The 14,842-nt window shown below is 40.8% G+C and overlaps 1 protein-coding gene across 6 annotated transcripts in view; it reads right to left on the bottom strand.

Annotated features, from left to right (window-relative positions):
* The window catches only part of EPS8 (EGFR pathway substrate 8, signaling adaptor), a 124,643-nt gene that overhangs the window by 77,468 nt on the left and 32,333 nt on the right, over window positions 1–14,842 (bottom strand). The window lies entirely within an intron of this gene.

Raw genomic sequence — 14,842 nt, 5'->3', positions numbered from 1 at the left:
TTGTTCAAATGCTTCAGAAGCTTTGCCCTTTTTGCTGCTCTACACAATCCTTTAATAAATCTGGGTGCTGTTTTGGGGAAGTGATTGCTGAATATACACAGCCCCCCTCAGCCCACAGCACTGCAAACAGATTCCCAAGGAGCTTTGGCTCTGGATAAGCAGCTTCTCCATTTATCACATCCACTGATATGCTACAATGTTCTCATTTTGTATTTCTCTTTAAAAAACTGTGTGTTCTAATTCATAAGCAGCGTGATAGCTTTGGATTTTTCAAGCATTTTTTACTACAAACAGAATTAAACCACATGTAAGCTCAGCTGCAAACAGAGATTTTAGGAGACACTAACAACTCAGGTAGCAAAATAAATAGCAATATTTTTTCTAGGCTAACCCTGATGTTTGGACAGTTGTCTAGGATTCATGTGACATGATGGTTAACAAAGTATTCACATCTGTGCATTAAAACTACCTTTAAACCAACTTACAGTGCTTTTCCCTCCCTCCTGATCCAGATAAAAACAGGAACAAAATAGTGCCCTGCAGTTCCCAGAATTATCTCCCTGGCTGATCACTGAAGTGAACAACCAGGCTGATTTTCTATTTCCAGCTGAAAATGTGTAAGTGATTAACAGCCCCCTGCACTTTGGTACAGTGCTGAAAGATCTCTCCTTCTGAAGCAAAGACAGACCTTCTGTTTCTTTTTACAAGCAAAAGGAAAAAAAAAAAAAAACAAAACAAGGAAAAAGTAGTGAGAGGAGAAAGGGTGCCTTCAGTATTGTTTCTACATGCCTGTCTCATAGTAACTTAAATTTGCATACCTGACTTTTACTTTTCCAGAGAAGAGAAGGGGTGACTGGAAAACCACTACAGTTATGTACCAAAAGAAAAAAAAAAAAATAAAATAAAATAAAAATTGGTAGACTGTCTACCCAATTCTACTCCTACACAGGCTGCTACAAGTCAGATTTCCTCACTGCTCCTCTTCATGGCTCTGTTCCTGCACTTTCATTCACATGGTTTCCACTCATATCACTCTCCTTAAATTCTGAGTAAAGCTCAAAAACTGCAGGACAGCAGAGGGGGGTTTATGAACAGGGAAGGGAGGAGTCCAGGCTGGGAGTGCTGGCTCCTGGGCAAGAGGCAGAGACTCATTCCAGGGCTTTGCATCCCTTGGGACTGAAAAAGAAAAATACAACTCAAGAGAGATGAAATTTTAAAATCTAGCCTTTTCTGTTTTGCTGTCTTTAATTACATATCAAAATGAAATCAGACTGGATGAGTTGGATGCAAGTGCCAAATATCAGTGTAAAGCCCAGCATACAAAGTGTGGTAGCAAGAAGGGGAAAAAAAAATAACCTTCAGAAAAAAGAGGGGGGGAATAGAAAAAAAAATAAAAAAAGAAAGGAGTCCAGTTTTCCCACATGTTGAGCTCCTCAGTTATTATTCAGCTACTTGAAAGCAGCCACTTAGCTCATATTCAGAACTTGTCTTTGGAAGCTCAGCAAGAGCTTTAGCAGTGCACAATAAATAAACACACAAATGAAAATGAATGAAAGTTCTCTTTCCAAAGCAAAATAATTACAAACGTTGCTGCAAAGAGCCCGAGGAGCTCTAAGTATTATAATTCCTTTGCACTAAAGAAATAGATACAATTTTTTTTTTTTTTAAATATAGAGGAGCTGGCAGTGTTTATTTCAGGACAGGAGGAGAGGGAGGCTGGGTGCTGTGGAGAAGGCAATTGAGGGATAGAATAAATCCAGAAGTAGGACAGGCATCAGTGCTGCATGTGAAACAGCCATCACTGCTCACCAGGCTGCTGGAACCACTGGAACTGAAATCAGATTAAAAGGCTCTCAGAGCCAGGGAAGCTGCACCAGGGAGTCCTTTAATGTGGCACAAATTCAGGGAGTTTAAAAATACACAGAAAAATTCTAAAAAATCCTCTCATGCACGCTGATTGTTTGCAATTTCACAGTTTTGCTGATGAGAAAATATTTACACTCTATTTAGCACAAACGATGTAAAATAAGGTATTAAAGCATCAATATTAAATATACTGAATGTGCAAAATAAATCAAAAGGAACAATATCAGGGTAAGGTGACTAAGGACAGTTTTCTCTCTAAAAATTGAGAGGACGTTCAGGCCAACTTACAAATTTTAAGAAAGAAATCTTATGATGACTTATTGCAACCTTAGTTGGAAAGCAAGATTTGTAATTTTAAAACATGTCCTACTGCTATCAAGTTCACCTCTTCTATCAAACCCCCAAACTTCAGTATCATTTTTAATTCAGAATTCAAACTTCAATAATACTGTCCAAATGCCAAAGCAGGGTCATTCTACAGCAATATCTTTTGAAATATCATATCAATATTAAAAAACAACACAGATCACAAAAAGTAGACTGGGAAATAAATGGGAGGAGGCATTTCAAGTGTAGTTTGAAGCAGGTTTTGGGTATAAGGAGTTTGAGCAAAAAGCCACTTATGCTGAATGACACTGCTCATTCCTGAGGCTGCCTGAACACGGGAGAGGAAAACATTTGCAGTTTCTTCTGCAAGCACTGGGGTTTCAAGTGGTCCAGATTTAGCATCATCAGTATTCACAGTTATTTCTCAGCAATTCAGTCAAACACAGGTTAGGAGGGTCAGCCCACTGCACCATTAGATTCCTGATTCTGCAGGTCAAACATGAAGAACAGCACGCTGACATCCAAAGGAGAATTACAGCAAAAGAGCTGAGAAGTCAAACTGGTCAAAGGGCAGGACTTTGTGCCTAGGAAAAAATGTATTTTAAATAAAACCAAAACACCAAAAAACCCAGTGCAATTAAAAAAATTAAAAGTGCCAATGCCAAAGCAGTGGAGTAATGGTGCAGTTCAGCTCAGTGTGTCTCCACTAATTTGCTGATTCCAGATTTGGGGAGTTCCTTCCTCTGCCACCTTCTCTCCCAGGAAAAGGGGAGTGGGTTCCCAGGGCCATCCCTCTGCCCCAGCTCCCCACAGTTCCCTTTTCTTGGATCCAGCTTGCACCTCTCCTCATTCCCAGCAGGAGCACAGGTGACAGGTGAGCACACAGGTGTGTCCATCCACATCAGTCACTGCCCTGCTGAGATGGCAACCACGGAGCACAAGGGGACTCTCAAAGCCACAATCTCTGCACTGCCCATTACTGTGATTTTCTCCTGTCCTGTGGCACCCCTTTTTTTTTTTTTTTTTTTTGCTGTAAAGAACATGACAGTAAAGAATTTAGTGCATGAGACAATCCTCAAAGCTCAGTTCAGTAAAAGAACTTTAAAAATCAAAACAAGACCCAAACAATCAAAACATTCCACTTTTTCATTGTGAAAATGACTGAGCCAAAGACAGCATGGTGACAGGTAGGTGACAGCCATAACCTCTGCCATTCACAGGATCAGAGTTCAAAGTGTTCCACACGTTCTGGAAAGGGTTTGTGTTACTGGAATACATCAAGATACAGGATGAACAAGTGTCATAAGTTCCCTTGGACTCAGGCCATTCATATTGCTCAATAAAGTATGGATGAGCACTTTAATCCAACCATTTCCAGTTGGAGGAGAAAAAAAGAAAAAACCATTAAAAGGTAAAGATTAAGGTAGAAACAAAAGATTTCTTAACGAGAATTAATGTGGTTTGAAAAGATCAAATAATATCTACATGTGTAAAATATAGGCTCTAATAACAGTCAGAGATCCTGAATAAAATTTAAGTAGGTAATTTTTAGGAATTTAGGATTCAATAGAAGACAGACCTCTTCAGAACTGCTTGAGAAAATATAATTTGAAGCATTTGCTCTATTTATGAAAAGTATCCACATCAAAGATGTAAAAAATTAGAATGGGATCTTCTACAATACTTTGATTTTCTGATCTTTGTTTTATTAGCCCTTGATTAGAAGATGGCATGGAAATATGTGAATTTTGGAATAATTACAGCACAGTCATGACCACGAGTAACACAACAGAGAGCCAGGCTTGTTCCTCTCATCCTGGCTCCAGGGATGGGACAGAACGTGCAGAATAATGGAACAAACCAGTCTGAACCAGTTAAAACCAGCCTGAACTGGCTGGAAGCAGTTTGAATGGGTCTAAACCCATTTTGAAGCAGTTTGAACCAGTCAAAATGGGGCAGAATCACCTGGAAGCAGTCTGGACCAGGCTGAACCAGTGGAAACAAGTTTGAAGCAGCTGGAACCAGTTTGAACTGGCCAGAAATGTTTTTTTTTTACCATTCCAGAAACAGCTGGAACTGGTTTGAACCCATTGGAAGAGGTCTGGAAATGGTCAGAACCGTCCTTGAGAAACAATCCCTTGTACTGCCCAAGGCTTTTTTGGTTTTTATTTTCACCATTATTCAATTCCTGTGTTTCCTGGATCATTCTCCTTGTTCCCATCCTTCTGTTTTTGGCACTCACCCCCCTGGCTGGACAGGTCTCAGTGTGGCTGCCCCACTGACAATCAACAAATTGAAACACAAATGTGTAAAATCTGTAGCTCAGGATCAGTAAAATAACTTCAGATGAAACCCAGGCCTGCTGTGATAATTATACTTTTACCATCCCAGATCTATCAGATTCAGGTTTACCCTGCATTAACTTCAGTACCTACTTGGACAAATGACAATTAAAATAATTATTAAAATCCTCAAACGCCAATAACACATTCTTTCATAGTTAATAACATAATTTTCCAAACCTCCACCTCCAAAAAAAAAAAAAAAATGCTGCTTCACCTCTTCCCTAAAGAACAAATGACTTTGCATATCAGCTAAGAGATTTCATCTTCTTTGTGAGTAAAGTATTGTCTGACATTCCCTGTTGAGTTTTCCCAGTTAAACAAGATTTCTTTCCTTGATGAAGTCGCTTTGTTTCTGTGCAACACCTCCCAATTTCGTTAGCGTTTTACAGGGGTGGATGGCATTGTAAAAGAGAACAGGAGAATGAAAGCAGATTGATTTACCACTCAGAGTGCTTTGACTGAAGGCATCACGAGTTCACTATCAACAAAGAACTAAATCACTGCATATTTCAAAGCAGAGAAGGCAGTTTTGCAAGGTAAACATCTACACTTTTACTGCTTTAGTCTTCTCAAAGCCCCCAGGACCAAGGTCAATTTTATTGTGCTGTCATAGCACAGGAGGTAAGGACTTTTCAAAGGTATTATTGTTATTTTTAAAGCATGTAACTTGAAGGAAAAAAAGAAAATCCAAATTTACAAAACAGTGAGAATTTCTAGTGACACAAATTCTACTTGCAGGGCTGCACTTTCCAATCCAAACCTCACTGAACAGATTTTGGAACACTGCTTACAATAAAACCAAGCACATAAAATCACTATTATGTCCCATTTACATGACCCCCTTGTAACATTTCAACTGCACCTACACAATCCCTAACAAACTTGTCCAAAGGCATGGAACCTGCAGAGATCTACAGGAGATACAATGTCATCCGTATCATAAAATAATGTTAGATTAAAAAATAAAAATGTCATATTAAAAAAAATGAAAAAAAAAAATAAAAATACAGGCGATATAAATCTGCAGGACGTATAATGTCACATTCTGTTATTTCAACAGCAAATGTAGCACCTGACACCTGAGCATGGAGCAGTTCAGAAGAGCAGGTGACAAGCTGGGTGTATTTTAGGTGTGACACGATTACAGACAGGACACAACCTTCCCAAAGCTTTGCTTTGCCAGCTCACCCAGGCCTTGGCTCCCAAGGCAGGAGACTAAGGGTTAAATTTGAAACCACCTGCGAACTGAGCTCACCTGTGCAGCTTTGAGGAAAAGCCCAGAGCAGAAGCACAGCTGCTCCAAGCTAAAGCTGGAATGCCAGAATAGCAAGAGCAACTCCCCCCAATTCCAATCACTAAAGTAAATTATGAAATTGCTGCTTTGATAGCAAGGCTTTGTTTAATTGGTAAGGAATGGACACAAACCCAAGGAAAAAGGAGCAGAGAAAGCAATTCCCACTCAGATGTGCACAAGGAGCAGCAGGAAGTAGGAAATGATTGGGGAAAGAGGGCTGTGGCTCCCAGCTGCATGACTAATTGCATTTTTTATATTGATGATAAATTTTAAAAGCATGCCTAACTTTAAATATTTAAAGTGAGACACTGCTTTTCTAAATGGTCACATGGTAGAAAGACTTTGAGGGGGGTTATTTGGGGTTTCTTGCTTGTTTTTTGGTTTGTGATTGGGTTTTTTGTATGATTGTTTTTTTTCTTGAAGAGAAGTAATGATAATAAAGACCTAGAAAGAGTTCTGGTCTGAATTCACTCCTCCAAACAAGAGTAAGAAGTATGAGAAACATGAACCTGTAGAAGGACTATTCTACCTTTTTTTTTTCTTAAGTATCCAGAAAAGATTTGCTAGAAATATAAGAATAAATCATTTACACAAGAAGGGGAAGCCATTTTATTTGCATGAGAAAAATCCTGGGAAACAAGGAAAAATGAGTCCATTTTTGCAATACATAACCATAACGAGTCATGTTTGATCTATTTGCTTTATTATTTTGCATTTGCTAACAGCTCCATGATCAACCACAGCATAAAGCTTTGTGATCTTTGCTGAGAATTTTGCACAGATAAAGTCTGTTCCCCATGCTGAAGGGGGGATCAGCATGAAAACCAAAGTAATAACTCCCTTTTTAAAATAACTTGCTCTTTAAAAGTAGGGAATAATAATAATAATAATAATAATAATAATAATAATAATAATAATAATAATAATAATAATAGGAGGGTTAAAATACCATTCCTCTTTGAAACCTTGAAGTGGTGCTTGCAGTTCAATGTTATAAAACTGTAGAGGTGTATGAATGCCTTGCCTGTGTCCTGAAATTTACTTTTCTTCCTTTTCACAGAAGGAATGTGCATTTCCTTCTTTGCTATACAGTGTATTTTCCCGAATTTCACCTCTATAATGGGAATTATTAGCAGGCAGAGGCCAAAGCTCCTGGTTTCCTGAAACTCTGGAGGGAGCACACCACCCTACCCAACACTAATTCATAGGAACATATCAGAACTGTCTAAGCTGAATTAGATCTCTTTTTAATTAAGTCTACCAAGAAATTAGCACAGCAGCCTCCCCTTTGCCCAAAATAATCAGCTTTTCTGCTTACAGCACACAAGAGTGCCCAAACTCCTCATTTTTCAAAACAGGTAAGAAAAGAGCTTGGATTTAAAAGCACATAATTTCATCATTAATGATCAGTCTAGAGGAGGTATCAAGAATTTAATTCATAATTCTCTGCCATACCAGTGCTGCAGCAGTGGGCTGGGCATGTCCTGCCTGTCCATCCTGAACTGGAGCAGGGGACATGGAGAAATGTTTTGGACACTGTGGTTCACACACCTCACTGGTGCACACCTTTTTTATTTTTTTAATTGTAAGGTTAAGTGGTGAAGGGCTGAGTGCTCACTCTGCATCTGCAGCTCACCTACAGATGCTGAATATTTATAATCCAGAAAGTCCCAAGTGGGTGCTCAAATGAGTGCCAGGTCTTTATAACTGTATTTTAACACTCTCAGGGATTTTAAAGGAAGATAACAAGATCCTGTCAGCAATTAAGCAATAGCATTCCCCCACTCAGCTCCCTCATCAAACACATGCAGGAAAAACAATGTAGTCTACAGGAAAAAAATTCAAAAGAGCATGTATTGACTCCTTCTGTTAGCCATATTTTCTTAAAACAAGCCAGCATCAATCAATCAATCAATCTCTTCACTCAAAGTGCAATTCTCACCTCTCCATGTGCAACACGTTAATGAGTTTCCACCCAAAAAAAAAAAAAAAATCGTCTATATTTACCAGGTACACAAAAATAACAGGCTTCAGTGTTGCTTTCTCTGTTTTAAAGAAAAGCTAAGAGTTCTTCTCTTGCCATAGGATAACAGACACAAAATACAAGCTCACAAAGCCAGCGTGGGTGTTCTGTTTTAGTGTATTACATTTTATTTTTTTTTTTTACCCCCTCTGTGCTTCTGCCAGCCCTGAATTATTGTTAATTAAAAAGGGCTGGCTCAGCCCTGCACCAGGAATGCAGCAGCAGTGCAGCTGCACCGTTGAGCTGTAGCTGCTTGGAGGTTGCCACAGCAAAAGTGAGATGGAGAAATTTATTTCAGGGAAACAGGGCTGGGCTTCCCCCAGGGCACCAGGAATGCCGTGACAGGAGATCTGCTCACCACCAAAGGCTGGGCTCTGGAGACCCCATGGCAGAGCCTAGAAATTAAATATGGCCCTCCCACAGCTTAAATAAAAGTTGTACAGTGGCAAAGGAAGCTCTGCTCTGCTCCTCCAAGGAAAGCTGCCTGTCTTGAAGTGAAATGATTTAATGAAGATGAAATACTCGGGTGAATAAGCTGCTGGCAGCAAGGAATGCTTTTCCCTAGAGCTGTACACACAGCCCAGCACCAACACAGTCCTCACCACAAAAGCCTTGGAGAGGGGTAAAATGGGGGAAGGAAACCAGAAGAAGCTGCCCCTGGATAAGATCAGCATATTTCAGGCCATGAATCAGCTGGCTTCCATATCCAGTGTGTCATTTACAGAAAATATTACAGACTGATGTTTTCACTCAAAATTATGAGAACAATTATTGCAATCAGGAAATAACCATTTGTTGGGCTGAAATGTTTGCCTTAAATGCAGTTTGCAAAGCAGCTTCAGGAGATACATTTGGCTCATCTCTACTTATAAATGAATATAAAAAACGCTGCATGCATACTGAGGGGAAAAACAAACAAACAAAAAAAGCAGTGTTTCTCCTTTTGCTGATTTGAATTAAACAAGTGTTTTTTTCAGCTCCTCCTCTGAAGAAAAACTCTACAATCAAAAAATGTATAGAGCTGTTGATGAGGTCAAAGGGTCAGGATTAAAAGCCAAGCAGCAACCACCACATGAGAGTTCTACAAAGCTTTCTGCAAGTCAGCTCCTAATGTCAGTGTACAGCTGAACAACTCTGTGCATGTCAGTGCAGAAGTGCTGCTTGTAACCACTTTGCTCTCATCTCAGCTCTGCAGATCCACAGGGCTACCCCAGAGCCCATCCAGGCACTCCTCCTTTGGATTTGTCCTTTTCTTTTTTTTTTTTCTTTTTTTGGCAAACAGCACCCAGCTAACTGCTGCAAGCAGGTCTCCTGACAATGTGGAACTCACACTTTGAAGAGGCCACTGACAGATGGATTCCATTGAATGCACGACTATGAGCAGCTGCTCCTGATCCTGGGCCTGTACAGCACACTCATTCATCACAAAACATTTCAAAAGGCTGGGCTGGAATGGAACAAATGAGTTTGAAGGGCTATGGGAGGTACCATGCTAGCCTTGGAGAATGTGTCAGATGTAAAAAGCACAGCTCTGGGACTGCCTTTAATTTATTCCTAGAAATGCTGGCTCTGCTCTATTAGCAGCATTCTCCAGATTCTCAAAAATCCAGGAGGACAGCCTGAATAAGGTATTAGAAGATGTAATTAAATACTCCTTAGTGAAGGTGATTTTAACTAAGTAAGTCACTAAAAGGAGCTGACAGCTTTTTAAATGGTACTGGGGAAAACTTCAAGGTGACAAGCCTCAAAAACTGCTGAAAGGAGAGCAGGTTTTTTTCCCCAGGTGCTCTAACTCAGAAAGAAGATCCATCAGTCATGCACTGGAGGAACATGGACCTGCCTTTGCTAACTTCATTTTAAACACTGTGAGAGGCCTCACTGCTTTTATAAAGTTTTCATCTTCCTCTTTGGTCCTGCAGTGCAAGGCACAGCCTGACCAATGCAACCACCCATTCTGAGGAGGTGGAGAGCTGACACAGCTGAGTAATTCACTTTTTAAATTTTTTTTTTCTTTTAATTTCAGGAATTATGCAGCAAAAATAGGCATTCTAAAAGTCATGGATCATCTCTGAGTGACTCAGTCTTTCACAGAGCACTTCCTATGAGCTGTGCACAGGGAACATCTATGCACAGATGTTGGGAAGAAGGGTGATATGCAGGGAGGAAAATTCTCCATCAGTTGCCTTAGGTAACAATTCATTCTTGCCAATTCCTGCTAAGGTTTTCTAGGAAAGGGGGAAAACAACTTTCCAGGACATTTTAGAGGGTAATTCTTATCTAGAAGTGATATTTATAGCATCTTCAGACACTTGTATCATCCAAGTACACTTGTACTTGTGTGAATTTATGAGAAAAGCATGTAATGCTTGTGTAGAATTCCAAATTTCACACACTTAGTGGTGTTTAGATCACATTTTCGTGTCTCAGTAAGAAAAACACACTTCCATTCTGAGCTGCAGAGCATTTAACAATAATTTGTTGTTAACACTTATTGATAAATGGGGAGTGAAAAGAAACAAATTTCCTCCATATAGAAAATGGTAGGGGGTAAAAAAAAGAAAAAAAGACAGGCCTTCTGGATAATAATATTTCTCTGTTTCCTTCTACAGAGCTCCTTTGCCAGTCTCTTGCCCTACCTACTCTCCTTCCTCAAGGCCAGGTGAGGAGACAAAGCTCAGGTGTCAAATCTTGCACGAATAAAGAACATCAGCTCCCCTTCCCAGCCATGGAACAAAGCCACAGCTTTGCCACCACCCAGGCTGCTGCTGCCTGCTAGGAAAGCAATGAGGGGAAGTGATAAGAAGATCTCCACCATGCCAGTAAGCAGCTCTGAGACAGCAGTTTTGACTTATTTTGGGAGCCCAGCCCACTGCCAGGGTACAGGCTCTGATATGGGGATGGGGAGCCTTGGGCTTTGCTTTATCTGCCAGAGCCAAGGCAGGAGCTCACAGGGGCTCACACACCCTCTGCAAAGGTTATTCATCACCACAGCAACCTCCAAACAAAGGTGGGAGCCAAGTCAAGGCTGGCTTCACCCAGCCCTGTCCCTGTGACACAGAGAGCAAAGGTGCTCAAGGCTTGCAGCCTGCAGGGATTGAATTGCTTGGGTTTGTTTTTACCTCATTGGGGCTCACATTTCCACTTTCAGCAGCTCAGCAGAGAATGGCCACATGGATGCATTAAACAATAAAATTCTTCTACAGCCCCGGGTAAAAGGAGAGAGAAGGTAAACAATTCCTTTTTTCCACCCAGTGAGTGCCATATTCCGTGTCACAGCACTGTCACTCCACGTGCTCCCCCAGAATGGCTGCTGTAAAATAAAAACCCCACCTGAACCCCAGACAACCCCAATCTGTTTAGCTACCATCCTGTCCTTCCCCTCCCTTCCCCACTTCTTTTCTTCACGTCCTCTCTCACCCCACGGGAGATTAATGATTTTGGATATGCCACGAAACTCCAGCCGAGACAATGAAATAATTGTGAACTCAGCACAGGTGAAAAGCAGAGAGACTTTTTTTTTATTACCTAAATCTGGAAAGAACAAACCCCAATGCTTGCAGGGTCACTCGAGGAAAGAGATTGTGAGCATTTCTAAAGCTTTTCAACTACCAGCCAGGACACTCTGTAATGACAAGCTGTCAACACTCAGTGAGCATTTGTGACACTGGGCTTTGTCCTGCAGAACACAGGGCACACGTGGGCACCAGCAGCCAACACCACATGCAATGGCAACACTGAAAATGCCCAAATTTCTCTACCTGGCCTAAAGCACATCCCCCACCTGAGCAGCCAGCTCTCAGGATTTAAAAGATATATTTGGTTTGAATTACAGGATTAAAAAAACCACCAAAAAACAACCAGTGGTTCCTAGGAATTTTCTTTTTTAATCAAAGCCACAGGTGATTGGAGCAGATAACAAATCTCATTATCTCTCATTTACTCCTGTCAAGAAATAAAAGTTAAATTTTGCTGTTGTAAAATCATCAGAAATATCCATCCAGCTTCAGTGCTTTTGGATCCAAGCAAAATTTATGTTAAAAAAGGGTGGTTTGATTTATCCCAATGGCTCAAGCTATCATTTTTCTTGAGTTTCAAAACAGTCATTGGTAACTAACCATTAATCTTTTACAGGCTTTTGATGGTTCACAATTTCTGTCAGTGTGTTCCAGCATCCAACCACCTGATTTACCTGATTCTGCAATATTTCTATCAGCCAATCATTTCAGTGATTTGGTGCTTCAAGGAAAGATGAGGACAGACTTTTTATCAGGGCCCACAGCAATAGGACAAGAGGCAATGGTTGGAGAGTTAAAGAAGGTTGAATTAGAATGGATATAAGGAATTTTTTTTACAATGAAGGTGGTAAAAGAGGTTACCCAGAAGGGTGGTGGGTGCCCCATCCCAGGAAACTTTCATGGTCAGGTTGGATGGGGCTCTGAGAAACTTGCTCTGCTTGAACATGTCCCATTGTACCATTGCAAGGGAGTTGTATTACATGGTCTTCAAAGATCCTCCCAATGTAAAATATTTTATGATTCTATGATAATACTGTTCTGATGCTATAAATAAGAACTAGGAATAAAAATAATAATTTAAAAAGCCAAAAAGAAGGAAGAAAATTCAGCTTCCAAATGAAAGCTCGAACTCCAGTTTCCAAGCCTACACTGCACTTGCAGGTAGGAAAGAGTAATCGAGTGGAAATGCAAGCAAAGTGCAAAACAGCACTCGAGCCCCAGGGCAGGACACTCCCCAGACACCCTGCACTTGAAGTTCTGTGCTCTACAGTGCTCTCAGAAATAGGTGGGGGTAAAAAAAAAAAAAAAAAAACAAAACAAAACAAAAAAAAAAAAAAAAAAAAACAAAAAACAAAAAACAAAAAAACAAACAAAAAAAAAAACTAAAAACCAACGAACTGAAAACCTGCATCTGAGTTCCCAGGCGTTTCTTAAGTGCAGCCATAGGCAAACCCACGAGACTGGGTGTCCCCAGAGCACACAGGGATTTATGTCACAGCACAATCAGCACTGCCAGGACAGGGAGGCACTGCCTTGACTCAGCCTTTATTCGTGCACTGGATTTTCAGCACCTCTTCCTGGTGTTCTGCAGTTTCAAAAGGAACTCCTCTCTCTCCACACGGAGCTGGTTTCCCACCCAGGTTACAAGGGAGCAAAGGTTCTGCCTTCTCCCCATGCTGGCATTGGTGACTCAGAGCTCAGACACAACACAGACATTTGTCCCAAACTGGTGTCCTCCCTGACCAAGACACAGATGTGCTTCCACTGGAATGATCTGGCTTCTAAAAATATCTCTGGTCTCTAAATTTTAATAATTGAAAGCGTTCACGAGTGAAAAAAAATGTGTACCTACCCAAGTGACAATAATCTTATATAAAAAAAAAGCACTGCTTCAATAACTACCTTGCTTTCTCTATTTCTACACATCCTGAAAATCAATTGCAACAATTTGAAAGCCTTTCTCCTGCAAAGCTGCTGCTGTTAGCACTAAAGTTGGTGTATTATTTAAGTGCTGGGGTTCAGAGTTCTCCAGCAGCAGAAAGGAACTGCATCTCCCTTCAGTGGTTCCCAGGACAGCAGCTGTTATGCTTGAACTGCAGCAGGAAGGGCAACAGCAATAAAAAGGAAAGGAACTTAAGGACAGGTATGTTCCAGCTTGCAGTGGTTATGTGATAATAGCACCACATTTGTTTTCCTAAACTTTCCATTAATTAAAGCCTACTTATTTTAGTTTGGCTTAATAGGTTACAGGACCTTGAAATAATGCGCTTGCATTCCTTGCTCTGCCTTTGCCTCCTCCAGCATAAAGCAGAATTACCCTCATAATTTTTCAGCCCAGGATAATTTTCCAGCTCTGCTGGTATAGCTCAGGACAGCACTGACCTTCAGGTTTTTGTCCAGTGTGTCCCAACCAGCCTTTTAAACAATAAGGCAGAGACCTAAAAGAGCCAGACAAGTGCCCTGGATGAATTTTACCCTTCCTGCACCCATCCTGACAGGATTCTCCTCCTACCTGCTCCAGAAGAGACCTTCAGGTAGTTCTGCCTAAAGCACAAAGCCTTTAATCTGATATTCACAGGACAATTCAGCCCCTGATGCTGTGTCATGCTGATGCTTTAATGGGATTCTTTCCATGTATAGAGGGGTTATCTCCCCCATATTCCACAGAGATTTTTTAAATGGTTAGCCATAGCTAGGGACACATATGTTGTTTTTGATGGCAAACGTGTGTTTTACAGACCAGGCTGCATCTCATCAATAATTCCTTGGTGCCACACTTCCAGGAAAACAGCAGTCAGCCCAGCATGACAGAGTCTTAAATAAAGCAGGGTGTTACAAGGTGTAAGGCAGCTCTCCACACATTTGCTGTCAAAGAATCACAGCATTTCAGCTTCTGGAAGAAGCAGATTGCCATTGTTTTATCAAGGAAAAACACAGATTGGAAAAACTGACTGGAAACCACCTATCCTCTAAAAAAATTAATTCTTAGCTCTTGCATTTTGTAGAGAGGTTATGCCTGGTATTGAACTGGAAACAGGATCATGCTCAGAGGTCAGAACAAGCTCACTCTTTTCTTTACACAGCATCTTCAAAAGGAAGCTGGGGATGAAGTTTGACTGCACACAGCCACACAGAGATTTAAACAGGAAAAAAAAAAAGCCAAATCCATGCACTTACATAAAAGGCTTTGGGTAGTTTCATTTTCTATTCAGCTGGGCAGGGAGTGAAGCAGCACACACACACATTTTTAATCAGCCCTGTGCTGACAGCAGCCAGTCACTCCTCCTGTTATCAGAACCCCACAGCTTGGATTTCCAGGCTAGGAAGCACTAAGAGGGTATAAAATCTCCTCTGGTTACAAAAAAGCACAGTGATATCATCTAATATAACACACAAATGCTACAGAATTGAAGTTTGGCCTCAGCAGGACATTACTCATCCAGTGGGGGGAAGAGGGGAAAATAATCCATAA

The sequence above is a fragment of the Sturnus vulgaris genome, chromosome 5, assembly GCF_052056855.1.
Source record: "Sturnus vulgaris isolate bStuVul1 chromosome 5, bStuVul1.hap1, whole genome shotgun sequence".
Lineage (NCBI taxonomy): Eukaryota > Metazoa > Chordata > Aves > Passeriformes > Sturnidae > Sturnus > Sturnus vulgaris.
This window is presented reverse-complemented; position numbering and strand designations above follow the sequence as displayed.